The sequence below is a fragment of the Sander lucioperca genome, chromosome 14, assembly GCF_008315115.2.
Source record: "Sander lucioperca isolate FBNREF2018 chromosome 14, SLUC_FBN_1.2, whole genome shotgun sequence".
NCBI lineage: Eukaryota > Metazoa > Chordata > Actinopteri > Perciformes > Percidae > Sander > Sander lucioperca.
In genome coordinates this window covers 20,957,735-20,975,004 of record NC_050186.1, presented here as the reverse complement: position 1 = coordinate 20,975,004, position 17,270 = coordinate 20,957,735, and the positions used below count along the sequence as shown (strand labels likewise).

The 17,270-nt window shown below is 41.3% G+C and overlaps 1 protein-coding gene and 1 long non-coding RNA gene across 13 annotated transcripts in view; both read right to left on the bottom strand.

The window, feature by feature from the left end:
• macf1a (microtubule actin crosslinking factor 1a) overlaps positions 1 to 17,270 on the bottom strand; it is a 240,862-nt gene that overhangs the window by 202,808 nt on the left and 20,784 nt on the right. The window lies entirely within an intron of this gene.
• LOC116047091 lies at positions 679 to 17,128 on the bottom strand. Its single transcript, XR_004104317.2, has 3 exons — positions 17,116 to 17,128; positions 14,366 to 14,374; positions 679 to 760 (listed from the first exon to the last, which is right to left on the bottom strand). It is a non-coding gene; the product is annotated as an uncharacterized LOC116047091 (long non-coding RNA).

The following is a 17,270-nucleotide window of genomic DNA, read 5'->3' as shown; positions in this document are numbered from 1 at the left end:
AGTCCAAGGTGGGACTTCAAATGTCTTGTTTTGTCTGACCAACAGTCTAAAGCAGGGGTCACATCAGACATGTATAGTTTATTGACATGATTTTATTTAATCGGAAAAAGTAAAATATATTTAACTGTATCATTGCATGTCTCATATAGCCTTTTCACATACAATTTGGCCCACATAAAGCCCTAAAAAGTCAGCAAAAAAGTTATTTAGTCATCATAGAATTTAGCAAATAATTCTGATTACATTTTCAAAAGTAGGCCTGAATATGCAAACTCGTAAAGTCGGAAAAACTGCCAAATTCGGCTTTGCGTGACGTGTAATTGCAGTTTGCAAACATTTTCCCTCCTTTTTGGTTAGGCGCACAACTACGCGGGCTAAAAGTTATTGTGAACTGTTATAATTATTATCAAGAGATGGACAGAATCACTGAAATTGTCTCAAAGTTCACTTACTTACAAGTAGAGACAATTTTACAGCACTCACAGCAATATAGTACAGAAAACAAAACGAAAGCCTTCAGCAGCTTTTCCTAAGCAAAACTGAAGTCATAATACAAAAGTTGATGTTGTCTCCCACAAGGTCAGGAAGCGGCTCCCAGGATTTTTCTCGTGAGAATGTCAGCAGTAAAACAGCAAACAGTTGAATATTTACAGAAACAAGAAGAGTTTTTTCTAACATGAACCTAAATTGATTTGCGGGCCGGATCAACATTTTCCGAGGGGCCGGATTTGGCCCGCGGGCCTTGAGTTTGACACGTGGTCTTAAGTAATCCAAAGATATTCCATTTATAATGACATAAAACGAGAAAATAATCCTCATTTGAGAGGCTGAAAAGAGCTATTTTTTGGCATATTTGCTGAAATAAAATGACTTAAATCAATTATCAAAATAGTCGCTTATTATTTTTCTGATGAACAACTAATTGACTAATCGTTGCAGCTTCAGTTCAGTTTGCAATATTGTGTCAAAATGCTACATGTAGCGCCTCATAGTGTCCATCAGTGCAATGTATGCACAACCGACCTACAACATCCACGTCTGCTCCGATCCATCTACCTCCTCCTCTCCCTCCTCTGAATCCCCTTAACAACTCTTAAGAGCTGGTTGCCATGATCCCTCCCTGCCTCCACCCTATCCATCCATCCATCCATCCATCCATCCATTCCCCCCCCCCTCCAGGAATGTTATTGTCTGACTAAACGTTTAGATTAAAAAAGAGAAGAGGCAGAGTGAGGGAACGTCAGACTAGGAGGGAGGGAGGGAGGGAGGGAGGGAGGGATGAGGATTAGCAAAAAGAGGGGTGACAGACGGGAAATCCAGGAGACCTGCTAACATGAAGGAGAGCAGCACCCTTCCCCCGTTATTATCCCTTCTTCTCTGAATGGTGGCATGTTTTTTTTAATGCCCCATTAGACCATGCTGATAAATAAGTTATTAAATCTACTTTAGAGATTGTTTTAAAACCCAAAACAATATAACAATATCTTATTAATTTTCCAACTGTGATTTCTATGTTTTGTCCGCTATTTCCTCTGGACTGTGTGTCCTTCTTAGGAGACTGCTAACATTCCTGAATCAGCCCTCTGACTTAAATTCCATATGCATGTTAATCTTTTAAAACACTAGCTGATGTAGCCCAGAACACTGTAAGCCTGTCAAAAACTGCAGAATGCAGGAGTGATCCCGAAAAGAAAGTGAAAAAAACTAATCATTATCAGAACATCAACTTGGCCAAAATACATACTGGGCATTGAAGGACAATATAATAATATAATAAAGACATCCAAGATGGCTGCCAAACAGAGCGGGGCTCTGTGGGTGAAGTCTGGTGATTAAAGGGTGCAAAGATCCTCTGACAGATGGAGCAGGTCACGGAGAGTGGGACGTGCCAGCCAGGTCACACACACACACACACACACACACACACACACACACACTGACATACTTAACAGCCCAAAATGATGTGTGCATTCACACGGATAATCACAGACATAATGTGTATCCCTTTACTTAGGCTTGTACACACACCTATGTGAGCATGTGGCAATCATTAAAACAGGCGACCGAGGGATAGATTATTAGTGACAGAGGGCATTCAATCTGTTTAAATGCAGACACACAGGTAGCAAGTCGGAGTATGCACGGGTCAATATCCCCCTGCTGCAATCCATCTCAATGTTTGTCCTGTTAGCTGACTCGGTCCATCACATACAATTCCAGGCTATTGAATCCTCAGGCACTATTACTATCACACATTCAACTATCAGTATCATTTTTCTGGTGTTTCAACTCATAAAATGCCATTTAGAGAGCATCTTGCGTCCTTATTTTGACGGATATCCTGTATGAGGGTATTAGGATAGAAATGGTCGTATGTGGTGTACCATTTTAGCATGTATAAACAAAACTGACTTGATTTGACTATGGCAGGAAATAAAGCAACCGATCATGTCATGACAATGTAAACCAATGGCATGAGCTGCTAAAAAGAGAGGCTGTTTAAATGGAAGGTGGAGGGGCATGGCTGTGTTAGTTGAAATGTTCATGTACTGTTTTTCAGTAGGAAGCTAAAACCAGTAATAAAACAAAATGGTGCATCTTCCTTGGTATATTTTAAAGAAATATAGATATTATGGGAACAGGGTGAAACAGACATTTCCCCCAACTTTATGTAGTGCAAAAATCTAACTTGTAAACCAAAATTTTGCATCTTTATTTCTACAACTTCTATTCAATTTTTGTTCTATTCTATTGAAACTGAAGTTATACAAGCCTCTCACCCAACATCCTATCTCTCTGACTCTTGATCCGACTGTCAGGCCCCGGAGCAATCAGTCTGATCTCTGACTTCAAATCGTGCGGAAGAATCAATACACTTGTGATCTGATCCTAGACTGGATATGAATAGCAAATAAGAGCATGTACTTAATAAGGTCAGTGTTATGGCAATGATCTTGTGATCAATGCTAATAAACCAAATAAATGTTCTACTAATGTGGAACTTATTTATCTGCTGATGATGTAAATGTTCGCTGTGTCAAACAAAAAATGCATTATTCAATTAATGGCTGATGAACAAGAATGTTTCTGATTGACAGTTCATCTGCTGAAAAGCAGCTGATTAGCTCAATCCTAATAAGAGACTGCACGCACCCCAGTGCTAATAAATTGAGACAGAAAATGAAAACGCACACATTCACACAAACCCTGAATGATATTCATGCTCTCAGAGACAGTCTTGCCCGCAGGATGGTAATTTTAGAGTTTCTCAATTAGGAGCAAAGCCTGTTAAGAGAAGGAGCTGGAGCTGTAAGAGACTAACAACAGCTCTGACTACTGACCTAGTAAAGATAGAGAGGAGGAGGAGGAGGAAAAGAGAAAGGGATGATGAAAAGAAAAAAAGAAGAGCGAGAGTGTGAAAAATAATCACCTGACTGCAACAAAGTGAAATGGAGGAAAAAAAAAAAAAAAAAAAAAAAAAATCACAGCTGAGATAAAGATAACAGAAAATGGCAATGAAAGAGACTCAATCAAATATGACAAATATGAAAAAGAAAAACTTGTGGGACGGGGGGAGACGAAAAAAAGGAAAGAGGGAGGAGGTGAAGGAGAGATTGTGTCATGAGAATGGTATGATAGGGGTTTCATCAAGGACAGATAAAAATAAGACGACGAATCCAAAGTCTTTACACTCACAAGACCACACAGAGGGTGCTGCAGAGGTTCAGGACGAGGACAGTAAACATCAGCACCAAGGCTACAACATACAATGTCTAAAAACATTAGCAGGGTGTATTCCTGCAGCGATAACCTGAGGAACTATTTGAAAAGGATCCACAATTAAAAGAAAGACACTTAAAACACTAAAAACCTGATTGCAGCAATTGTGAGGGAGTGCAGGACAGCAGTGTGCCATTTAATGTCAAAGGCTGCAGGTGCAGAATGAATCGGAACTGTGACTACTGTGATGTCAGGTTCTTAGCGGCAATATGGCCATCTTGTCATATGGCTTAACTTCAGCATCTGTTAAAACTGCCAAATTGTATCTCTCTGAAAGACAATCAGCTTTCTGTTCATCAAGAAATCAAATCTAAATTAGGGCTGCACGATATGAGGAAAATATCTATTGCAATTATTTTGACTGATATTGCGATTGCAGTATGATTCACGATATTGGAGGGAATGATCATGTTTGTATCGTTATTCTCATTATTCTCAGGAAAAAAGGCCACAATTTGCAACAGACTTAGTTTAATATATTAGTCAACTAAAGTTGTATCAAAAGTTACAAAATGAAAATGATTATAGTGTGATTTCTGCGAGGATCTGTACCAAACAAAGATGTTTTCTGTAGTCTGTAGGATAGGATTTGAAGTTTGACACGCTGCCTACTACTCCATGATGCCAGTGCCACCTTGAATCACGTAAGAACCACAGTGAACCCCCTGCAGCAGCAGCAGCATCAGTGGTACAGGCCTGAAACGGCAGAGATGTGAGGGTATGGAGCAGTCCACTGTGACAGGGGGGAGTCCCAGTTCCTCGCCATGGCATTTGTGTACTAAAGTGGATGAATGGAATTAGGGCTCGGTCCCCACTGGGGGGCTGTCTGTGTGACGTTCTGCCAGGATGGACCAGATTACCCTCCCAACCTGATTTGAATGGCAAATCCTCACACCACCTCACGGCAACGAGCAGACGCGCAGACACACATATTGACACACGAGGCTTATGGAGTGTGGATTGTTAGCAATACGCTGGGAAAAGGTATCAAAGAGGAGTGGACAGAGAAATGTGTTTAATAAACATAAACACACTCAACACAGATTCTATGGCAATTAGGGCTGCAATTAATGGCTAATTATATTACCGATTTCTTCAACTGTATTCAATCTAATAGAAATTTCTGTAAAGAATAGTAAAAATGCTTATTTTAAGATGTCTAAAACACTTAGGGCCCTATCTTGCACCCGCGGCGCGGCGCAAAGCCCGACGCAAGTGTCTTTGGTATTTTAAGACCGTCCAGCGCCCGCGTCGTTTAAATAGCAAATGCACCTGAGCCCATCTTTGCGCCCATGGGCGTGCTGGTCTTACAGGGAGGTGTGTTCAGGTGCATTCTGGGCGTATTGCTATCTTGAGGCAGCTGGAAGCGATCATGCCATTGACCATCAAAAACCTGGTCTAAAGTCAATAGCGCAGCATTTCATTGTTATTTTAACAGCGAATTAGTAAAATGTGCCTAGGCTTATGCATAACGCGCGCACACTATGCTTGTTACACACACAAACATGCAAAAGATTACAAATAAAAATATTACGGTGCAAATCCGCCATCATAATAACAATGCGCCAAGGTACAAACGCGCCTGGCTTTTAAAAGGAATGGGTGATGACACTCTGATTGGTTTATTGCATGTTACGCCCAAAACACACCTATGATTAATGAAGACACTAAGTACAACTCTTTTGAACCATGCACCTGGCGCACGGACCCTTTTTTCCGCCATCAAACTACCAAAAGTGGATTTGGCCACGCCCTAACAAACCTGCGCCATGCGCTTCACGCCGTGCACTTAGATCGTTAAAATAGGGCCCTTAGTAGTTATGAAATGGAGAAAAGCAGCAAATCCTCACATTTAAAAAACAGGAATCAGTCAATCAGACAAAGTCAACCAAAAAGTTAGCCTAGAAATCTAGACGCACCCTAGCGACAGCAAATTTAATTTGCAGCCAGGGTCAGTCTAGCAACTCTCCGTTGGCTTGTGAGCTGGAAACACCAAACTCTAGTCAGGCCAATCACATTGTGTATAGAGTCAGTGGGCGGGCTTATGGCTGCTGCTGCTGGGAACAGCTGTCTTCTGGAAGACTTGGAGTTAAGCTTTTCTTTGAGAAAAGAACGGCACTGAAGTCATTCTTAAAAAAGGAAGATGTGTTCAGAGTTTTGCCAACCGGATACGGCAAAAGTTTAATCTATCAACTAGCTCTGCCACCTTCTTCGTTGCTCTGCCTGGTTGTAGCGCTATCCTATGGCGTGCAGAGAGAATTTGAAAGACAACCGTTTATCCCGCCCCTCGGTTTGAGCCCTGTCAATGGTGAGTTCCCAGACCCAACATCTTGATGTGGGTCTGGCTTGTCAGGCTACCAAAAAGTGATTGTTTGAGTAATTTGAGGAATAAAAGAGGAAATATTATCCAGTTATTCACAAGGAAAAAAAAGCAAAGATTAGAAGAAGGTCTGAGGTCTGTTTTTTTCTGCTTTCCTGCCCTGTTTATTGTCTCACAACTCCTTCAAGGTTGGGAAAGACAGGAGTAATCTACAAATCAAATTGTGTGTGTGTGTGTGTGTGTGTGTGTGTGTGTGTGTGTGTGTGTGTGTGTGTGTGTGTGTGTGTGTGTGTGTGTGTGTGTGTGTGTGTGTGTGTGTGTGTGTGTGTGTGTGTGTGTGTGTGTGTGTGTGTGTGTGTGTGTGTGTGTGTGTGTGTGTGTGTGTGTGTACCTGCTAGAGTAAGTGGCCCAGCTCCAGCGTGTGACCTAGTGTCCCACAGTGAGTGTGCAGTCAGCTGAGAGTCACAGGCTGAAAGAATTGGAGCAGATTAAAAGTCACCCTGCCTCTCTCGCAGTCACAAGCCGGGGTCGACACTCACAGCCACTCAGCACATCCTTTCATCTGACGGGATCTAAGAGCAATAGACCCGTCCAATCGGACTGGACTGACAGTTCACACAGTTATTAGAGGGCCTGGACAAAAAATATGGTATAGTATAGTATATAGATACTTAAATGGTTCATTATAACTTCTTTCTCTTCTCTAAAAAAATAAAAAATAAAAAAAAGATACTGACTTAGAGGAATTAGATTGGTGAAGAAATCTTGAATTGGAAATACAAATCTGATGCTGGTTCACGTTAAAATAAATGTATACATGCACTGCTAAGGCAACCTATGTCATATAGAGTGTTTTAAATGAACAAACTTTATAGTATCATGAGTATGAACAGTTTGAAAACAAACAGTAATTTGCTGCTGAGCTGCAGGAACAAAAAATTTATATTTCTCCTGCAGCAATTCCTTTTTCTCCTCGTCTGCTTCTCCTTGCTAAAAGTAACATTTGTTCAAATTTTTTTTTTTTCATGTTTCAACAACTCAGCATGACTCAAAAACAGTCAAAACTCCAACATTAGCTGCCCTGGGCGTCAACAGACACTACCACCGCTGACGCCTTTCTCCTGATTCTGGTAAAAGATATGTGGACCAAACCGATTTAGAAAAAATAAATAAATAAAATACCAAATATTATATCATCTTGTTTATTCTGCCTTTCTTCAACTGAGCTTTAAAATGTGCCTTTGTGCATCGTCTTTATGGTTATATTCTTACTGTCTGTTTGTCTGTTACTTCTTCTATCAGGCCTTTAGGATTTGTAGTTCATCTGTGTATAGTCATTTTTTTTAAATGTCTCTGCATGACCGTGATAAATCTGATAAGATTTGAAGCATCAGGTTTCCAGACATGTGGAATACCTTACATGCAAATATACAGATAAAGGTGGTCTACTATAGCATCCCACCCCTCAGCCTTCTATCTCACTGAGGTAGAGACTGATTGAATAACCTCTATCTGAATGACAGGATGATGGAGAGACATGGGGAGGTATAGATTTACCTTCTTCAACTGGCAACAGCTTCCTGCCTTCATCAGAAAATTAACAGGGAGAGTATAAAGGGGAGTAAATGAAGGGGTGAAAGAGTAGAAGATTAAGAATGTAATACAGCTCTTCTCTCCAGGATAGTGGTTATGAACAAGTAGAAACAGGAAGAGATAAGAAAACTAGAGAATGAAAAGGGAGGTGGAAGAGTCAAGGAGCTGGATCAACACTGAAAGACAGAACTGGCATCAGCGGCTCAGCCTCGCTGCACATAGTAGGCCAATGAGACAGAAAAACGCACGAGCTAATCTGTGAATTAGCACCAAAAGAATATCTGAACACTTCTCAAAAGGCCAACCATTAATTCTCCTTGTGGAGGCGAGGGAAATGAAAAAGGATTACAGAGGGGGGAAAAAGACAGAGAATGCAGTATAGTCTTCAGACAGATGATGCCCTATAGGGGACTAGTGTGTGTGTTCCGCCCCAGTCTAGCAGTGTGCAATCGATTCACACTGCAGACTAACCACTGGTCCCCTATATTGCTTTTAGAGCAGCGTCCATGACTAATTTATTAACTGTCTCTCCCCATCGTCATCTTGAGTGCTCTACTGCCACACACACACACACACACACACACACACACACCAAGAGTTTGTTCACAATAAGCTGGCTAAATTTGAAAACACTGTTGATGGGTGAAAATAAAATGCTTCCACACTTATGTTTTGAAGTCGTTTCTGTAAAGATCTCCATCCACATTGAGATACGCCAATAATATGAATACAGCTAGATCTCTTTTTTTCAGCCTCATTCAGCGGTCAAACAACAAAACAGCTTCACAGCAAACATCTGGTAAGAAGTGGGACAGACACAGCCCAGTTCCTCTGCTGAGTCTCATCTGGTTAAACTGATATTCATACAGCTAATCTCGTGAGTTCGTTGTTCTTATTTCCATTTTTTCATTTCTGCAGTCACAAAACTGAACAAACTACCTGTTAACCAGATAAACTGCAATTCCTGCTGCACTGACATGCCCATCAAATTCCTGGTTTATGATCATATCCTTGCCTGACAGAATAAACATTAATACAGGTTAATGGCAACAGCTGTGCTACGTAAGTGGCTCTGTTGACATTTCACAGAATGGGTTAGCGGCAACAGAAAGTTGTTTCATAACTTTACTACTACACAGCCTCGAGCCACATCCAATCAGGCTCATGTCACTGTTTTACCCTTCCATCTGAAAAAGCAGGGCCGGCATTTTCACCCTAGACAGCTATTTTTTGTCTTTTTTTTTAATGCCAGATGATGTGATGTGATCTGAACGGAAAGGAAAAGATGTCTTTTCAAATTCAGCCTTAGTCTGAGATTGGATGTGACTGTGTGTCACAAAGGTCAAAGCAACAGCAGTGTGTTCTTCCCTCTGTTTCCTTGCGGAGCCTTATTATCGAGTCATGGCGCAGCTCCAAGGATCACACGCACACACACACATGCACATGCACACACACACACGATATCATGCATGGCAACATCTACTGATATTCTTGACCTATTTTTTTTCCTTCAAATGAATGCAGACACTGACACACAAACACACAGCCCGAGATTCCTCCCCCTCTTTTCTAGCGAATACATTCACCATCCAGTATGCACAAACAGAGATGGAACAAACGTCCCTCTGCGGCATCAGTGCAAACTCCGGGAGCTCCGACAACCGCCACGCAACACTGTAGAAAAGTTTTTAAAGATGTGGGTCGGGCCACATAGCCTTCACTGTTACAGGCTGTCATGAACACAGGCCCTGTGTGCTGCTGACAGAAGAGAGGGCCCCTGTTACCACACACACAAACACACTAATATGCACCAACACACACAGTTATACATTGGGGCAAATATTTCACACTCGCTGGCTGCAGCCTGCACGACCATTCAACTGAATTTTCTCCCATGACACACGCACGCACACACGCACGCACACACTCACACAACGAAGCTCATTGATTGTTTTACTAAAAATCAGCTGGGTGCTGGTTATGTAAGAGCCCAGAGGGCTACAGAGAGGAGCGAACAGTAAGAGGGTGGAGAAAAGGGGGCGAAAGAGTGGGGGGAACAGGGAAGAAAGGGGAGGAGAGACTGCATGTAAAGATAAAATGTGGAGAGCGCAAGAGAGACCTAATTTTGACACTGCAGTATTTTTCTTTTTAGCTGATATACATACAGCAGCTGGGCGTCACTATGACGGAGTTCTTTTTTTTGTTTGCATTCTGTGGCGTCGTTTATTTCACTTGCGCTGTCCTCACTGTAAATATGTCTGATACTATTAAAATTAAACAATCAAACAATCTTTCTTTCCATTAGTAATTTTGTGTCTTGCAAGTAGAAAAGTGCTTATGTCTTTATCTCAATAACTCAAGACGTTTCCAATATTTCTGATCTCCATTTTTAATGCATTAATAACAAGCATTCTGTCCCAGCAGGGAGGAGAGGCCTCCTAGTGGAGCCCAGAGCTCTGGGAGCGTTTGATTTCCCTAAAGGCTTCCCCCCCCCAGCTTCACCTCTCCTACTACGGACAGCAGTGCAAGCTTCCAAGCTCGGTCAGCATTTCGTTCTCCCTGCCGCAGCTCTGACAGCGTTTGGTTTTCCCTGCCAACACAGTCAGGTGCGGCTGGAGAATGTGACCAAACAGGAAGCAACCGGGGAAAGACGGGAAACCAGGGAGGGGAGGAGGGAAGAAGCAGGGGAAGAGCGAAGGAAAGAGAAGAAGAACAAGAACTAGAACAAGAAGAGGGGGAGGAAGAATTAAGAGATAATGAAATTAGCAAGTGAGAGTGCGTGGGAAAATGCAGACGAAAGGAAGAAAGTAGGAAGGATCGATAGTGAGAAGAAAAGCGAAGACAGGACGAAGACAGAGAAAAGCAAATTAAACAGCTATAACTCGCAGAAAAGAGCAACAATGAGATCAATAATATTGTGTGTGTGTGTATATATATATATATATATATATATATATATATATACACACACACATATATATATATATATATATATATATAACTGTAACATGTCACAGAGTTGTTTTCCAAATCATAATATAATAATAGTCATTATAAAGCTTTATTTGCAGCTCCTGAAGTGACAACAGCTGTACAGTAGATGAAAAATACTGACACAGAGAGACAGAAAGATTGTGCTGGATGATTGAAGAGGACAGGGAGGAGGAGGTAGTTTTCTTGCGGGCACAGATCCACCGTGAGAGGAGAGCAGGAGCGAGGGAGTTGGAGGGGAAAAACTAGGCCACGTGGAAAAATCCAGCTGTAATGATCCAACTCGGAGACCGACCGATAGCATGTCTGCCTCTCTTCATCTCTTTCACTCTGCGGTTACATCTATATCTTCTCTCCGACATTCAGTTAAGTTGTTTCGTCTTCTAGTCTACATTCTGTCCCTTTCTACTTCCCATCCCCTCCTCTCCTGAGACTAAACCTCTCCATCTCTACATGTTTAGCTCCTTTTCCATCTCTTCGCCCTCTTCTTCCCTCCAATGTCAGAGATGAGCGGTTGAATAACCAATTGCAAAAGAGAAGAACACATTTTCACACGTTGCCCGTTATCTAATTGCAAACATTTTATTAATTTTGCCTCTAATGGGGTCACATTAGTCCAGAGGTGTGCCTCAGACAGAGGTACAAAGACAGGACACATAAAGGCTGATGTTAAAGATGGTATATTCAAAGCAGCGACAGATACACTTTATTATGGATTCATGAGGTGGTTGGAAAAGTACAGGCGTCCTTTGTTTGTCCACAGCGTGTGGCGAATCGGTGAGGCAGGTACAAACACACAAACACAGATCTGGAGAGACAGGAAGCGCTGGCCTGCACCGGCCTGACACTTCCTGTATCCCATGAAAATGCTGAACGTCAGCAAACACTCAACTCCTAGCCCTTCCTGATGCTCTGTGCACTTCCTGTCTCCCTTTCTAGTTCACGGACCTCTGTGAGTCTTTTCAGGGTCAGCAATAATTGACCTTGACTTTCAGTAAAACTGTATTATGATCATATCTTAGTATAGTTTTACAACGTTCCGTTTGTACAAATTTATGATTTCAAGCAAAATGCTGAGTTATTAAAACTTTGTTTTACGTGTTTGAAGAGTTTTTTTTGTCTTGGTGAAGAGGTGAATAATAGCTCGTTGCATTGAATATCAGTTTGATGATTTTATATGCGAGTTGGCATATCATGGTAACCATATCGGAAACCTATTCTTAATATCATTACATTGATCTCAGCCATATTGCCCAGAGGGCTCCAGATGAATCATTTTAATAAAGTTGCTCAATACAGCAATGCGATGCAAACGCCAGTATTAAAGCTGAAACAATTACATTAGGGCTGAAACGACTCCTCGAGTAACTTGAATAATTTGATTACTAAAAGTCCTCGATGCAAAATTCTTCGTTTAAACAATGTAACTGACGTTGTATACCGCTGTGTTTCCGCACGGATGATTATTACTGTCGCACGACGGGCTGACACTGCTGTGGAGACTGACGGCGCAGATTACAAGTTGAAGGAAGAGAGCGAAAATAGTGAGGGGTTAAGAGAAGAGACAGGCGGAGAAAACAACGGAAGGTTTGGGATCATTTTAAGCTGCAAAATAAACTCTGGACAGTGTATCACAGAGCGGACAAGTTACACAAGGTAACATTGACATCTGCATGCAGTCCCTCATCCAGCGTTTTACACAACTACAGCATGCTACTCTGCAAATAGCTCATTTTTTTTTAGAAAACAAGCTAAAACGAGAGCTGTCGGTAAACTTAGCTGCTGGCGGAGAAACAAACTAAATGAAAACTCTCTTTTATATATTTACTATTGCTATTTACTGTAAAGCAACAGCATTTCTTATCCGATTACTCGATTAACCAATGGAATAATGGGTAGAATACTCAATTACTAAAATAATCGATAGCTGCTGCCCTAAATTACATGATTATAAAAAAAGTCGATTGACAGAAAATGAATCGGCAATTATTATGATGACAGATTAATCCTTCGAGTACCAGCCTCGTCTTGGACTATTGGTCAGACAAAACAAGCAATTTCAATATGTCACTAAGGATTATGGGTTATTGTGATGGGCATTTTTCACAATTTTGTGAGTTTTATAGACAAAATGATTAACAGAGAAACTTTATTGTTCCTATCTGCAGTTTTATCTGTAATGAAGGTAATAGCCCTTTGCAGCCCTGTCCAGCATACTCACTGCAATTGGATAGTCTGCGGATGACAGTGAGGGAGGTGAAGCCAAATCCTAAGCTTTTTTGGGTGCAAATCTGTTATATCACTTGAGAGAATGCCCCATTGGATTTTATTTGAAAAGTATGATTATCGTGAGAGCCAAACTGTGTCTGTCAGCATCTGTGTTCAAACGTCTGTGTGAGTGTGCGTCACTTGTAACACATGATCGCCTAGCTGCTAGCGTGGCATGCCCTCATACTCTGCTTCTTAATGGCTAGTGGTCCTTACCTAGCTACTGCGCATGTGCGACTCCCAACAAAGATGGAACAGAAGTGTGATGCCTCACTCTGTAGCTAAAACAGAGAGCTCAACACACAGGGTGAAAAGAGGAGCTGCAGAAATGTGCAGTACAACAAAAAGATGGTGTTTTTTGAAAATTAACACATGTAAACCTATTCTGGTACATCTAAATACAATTGTGAACCTTGAAATGAGCATAATATGAGCACTTTAAAAGAGTGTGTGTGAACTTGTGTGTGACTTACAAACAGCACAGTAAAACATTAATCCTAATGGGCGAGAAAAAGCCACAAAGAACGCGTCCTTTGCTTCGCAGCTACATACCAGTTTAGAAGGTCAACACATGTGTATGCAAACACACACTGACAGGGCAGCAGGAGGACTGAGCTGACTGGCACTGCCTGCAGACTGATGAGTTAGAGGTGTTAACCAAGCATACAGAAAGAACATCGTGACGCCATCCTCAGCCAAAGATCTGACTGCAACAATTTTTAATCCCACTGACTACACACACACACACACACACACACACACACACACACACACACACACACACACACACACACACACACACACACACACACACACACACACACACACACACACACACACACACACACACACACACACACACACACACACACACACACAAAATGCTGGCGGCTCAGTTTACCCAAGACATGGAGTTTACCCAGACTGAGAAAGATTGTTTGGCATAACTGAATTGAAACTGAATAGATTTAATCCATACAAGACTAAATAAATGTACTCTGACAAGTTAACACTGTATGTAAATGCTTACTTAAATTTGTCTCTGGAATACAAACCCATCCACACAGTACAGATACATTTTCTACTGTCTATATTTATAAAGGGCAAAAGTTATGGATGCTGGTTTCCTGACCATCTTGTTCTTCTAAATGTCCAATTGTTCTGTTTCCTCCCATGTTTCCTGACTTATATTTTGCTCTGAGAGGATTTTCATGGACTGTTGTGTACCTGTCATGTTTGGCGCACTTTTAAGCTTCTCTTAAGCCTATGTAAATGTTATTATACTCATCCAATTAGGATTACTAAAGAAAAAAAAAAACATGTTGCATGCTACAAAATAATTATGGATCTCTTTGAGTAAATATAATGTGTGAATGTTGCTGTCAATTTGCCCTGAATCATCGGGTTTTCCACTGACTCAGACTGTGTGTGTTTTCTGAGTCAGGTCCCAGTGTTTTTCCATATATGATCCTGTCGCTACTGCTTTAGATATCCTGTCATTGTTGCACAGCAGTTACACACAAGCACAAACACCCTACCACCCTTGTGAATTATTTAAGCTGGATCAAATGTCCCCACTCCAGTTTCAGTCAAGTGACGCCGCAAGCAGGACGCCAAGTTCACATTTCTGTGTCTATTCTTTCTGACAACTGCTATAAGGGACTCACATACAGCTGAAATAGTAGTGAAACCTCACACACATATACATACATGATAATCAAGAATTCTCGGGATCAAGTTCAATGCAGAATATGAAAAATCGCTGCAATCCAAACTACAGGGGGAGGGAGGGAAAGAAAGAGGAAAAACAACGTGTAACAAATTGAATGAATGACAGTGGACGAACTTGATATCATCCAAGACAGGAGGTGTGCTATTGTCGCTAGCATTCTTCAAAGAGAAAAAACATCATTAGACAGCGGCATACTGCTGCACAAGTCCTATTGTGTACTGGAGTGACTCCAGAGGACACAGAACAGGCCCTATAGGGTTACAGCCTCATTATAGCACTGGCGAAGGAGAGGAGATGTGAGGGTGATGTTGACAGGACACAGAGGTAAAAACCTGCAGCCATACAGGCCAGAAAACACATATTAATCTAAGGATATCCAAATGTAACAGAGAGGGTTTGGGCTAGGTCGTGTCACTCACACATTTTCCTACTTTGCCTGTGGGACAACTGTAGTAGATCCACACTTTATCAACTCTACATAAAACAAAAATCTAAAAATTGACCTCTTTTTGTAACAAATCTCTTCCCAATATCACTTATTCCTCCAGCTGAATAACATAGGTAGAAGTGACGTGTTGAGATTTCTAAAAGACCAAAAGGCCCAAGAGGCTCATGTCCAGTACTTAAATCAATGTGCTTATGTTCCCTTCCTTTAATCACGTCTCTCATGGGAAACACCACCTCTAATGCCTTATTTATTATTTATTTATCAGTAATTCTGCTCATAGATAAAATTGAACTGTGAAGGCAATCGACAAATGTTATTTTAATGGACAGCAATCGTTCGCTACAGGTCTGAGAAATGGACTGCAGTTCTGACTGTGTGCTGAAGTAAACCCTGCAGTCTGAATTATAAGTGCTCTGGAGTGTGTGAGAGAGAAAGATAGATTTAATGGAAGTACTACTGCCTCCTGAGAAACTTTAACACCTGTATTACCTTTACCATTTAGAGTCATTTTAACAAACTAACTATTAATGTCAGACACATAACTACTAATCCCTGTGTGCTAATTAAATACAGACCTGGGTCTAACAGCATATGTTTGAACCAGCTTGAGTTATGAGTGGGATTTGTTACAAAAGAACAATAAAGTCAGTGCCAGAACGTTTTTAGTCAAAGGAAAGTTTTGCTAACTTAATTTAACACCGTTTTCTGTTATTTATTCCTTTCTGTGCCCTAAGCGGACAGATTGCTGCGGTAAAAAGCAACTTTTTGGGGCAAAAAGATTTGAGTGACGTGTTATTCAGGAGATACACAGAAGACGTTGGCATATTTTGGCCTAGATATATTTCAGATATGGCCACGTGTTTTCACTTTCCTGAATAGAAAGCTTATGTCAGGGCCTGCAAAGCACAAGAGCCGGGCAAAGCGTTGGCATAGCAAAGATGCAACAAACTGTCACTGTTACCATCTCCCAAAGGGCTTCTTCCTCTGTGGTTAGACATGTTTGTTATACAGATGCTTTATGTAGGAGGAATAAACAACTGCTGATGGCATGAACATCCTCATCCCATGTTGTCTTTCTCTCCACTTGTCTCCCACACACACACACACACACACACACACACACACACACACACACACACACACACACACACACACACACACACACACACACACACACACACACACACACACACACACACACACAGTCCCAAACCCCAAGGAGTTTAGTTTCATTATAATAATCAATAATTTAAACCACCTCCTTTTCATCAGCAGCAGCATCACAGATGAGACCCGAGTCTATTGGCTGTCCGCACCCCCATACTCTTCCTTACACACAAACACACTCTCCACCCCCCTCCCTACCACAGTCAATTTCAGTAGAGGCATTCATTTTTAAAGCGCTCCTGTCACTTGGATAATAAAACGGCAAGTCTCAATGCTGGTGGTAACGCCACTGCTGCAGGGGGTAACAATAAGAGAGACACACACACAGAAAGAGATCTGCAGAAGCATAGCACCACTTTGTTTGAGAGGGTTTTTCTCATCTTAATATAATCTCATCTTAAATCTAAAAAAAAAATAAAATAAAAAATAAAAACATCAGAGACTAACACAACCTTTCCAATGACTTGCAGAGCAGCAGCTTTGATATTTACAGCACAAATAGCAAACACAAGGCGGAATGTGAGGCCATGTGGGGAAAATTCCCTGACGCTGGTGGGCGGGGGGGACTTCATAAAACTGCTTCCTCTGGTGTACCAAAAGCACACAAGTGATTACAACAGTCAGGGCATGCGATGTGCCCTTACCCTGTGCAATACAGATGGAGGCCAACAATGTGGCAGAGCTAGAGCTTTGTTTATCCTAAATATCAACAACGAAACAATCTAGGTTATGAAACTGAAAATCAATTTACACTTCCAGACACACTTTGTGCCCCATGTTTGAAGTCTTTTCAACCCATTTCTTTCATCCTCTGACAGAAAAACACAAACATTCCTATAATATTCCCAGAGGGACATATGAATGGTCAACAGAAAGTCAGCTCATCCTGTGACTTTAGTAAATTGTTTTTGGCTTAGCTATGAGAAACTTCACTTTGATATTTGCATACTCTAAGAATAATAATAATAATA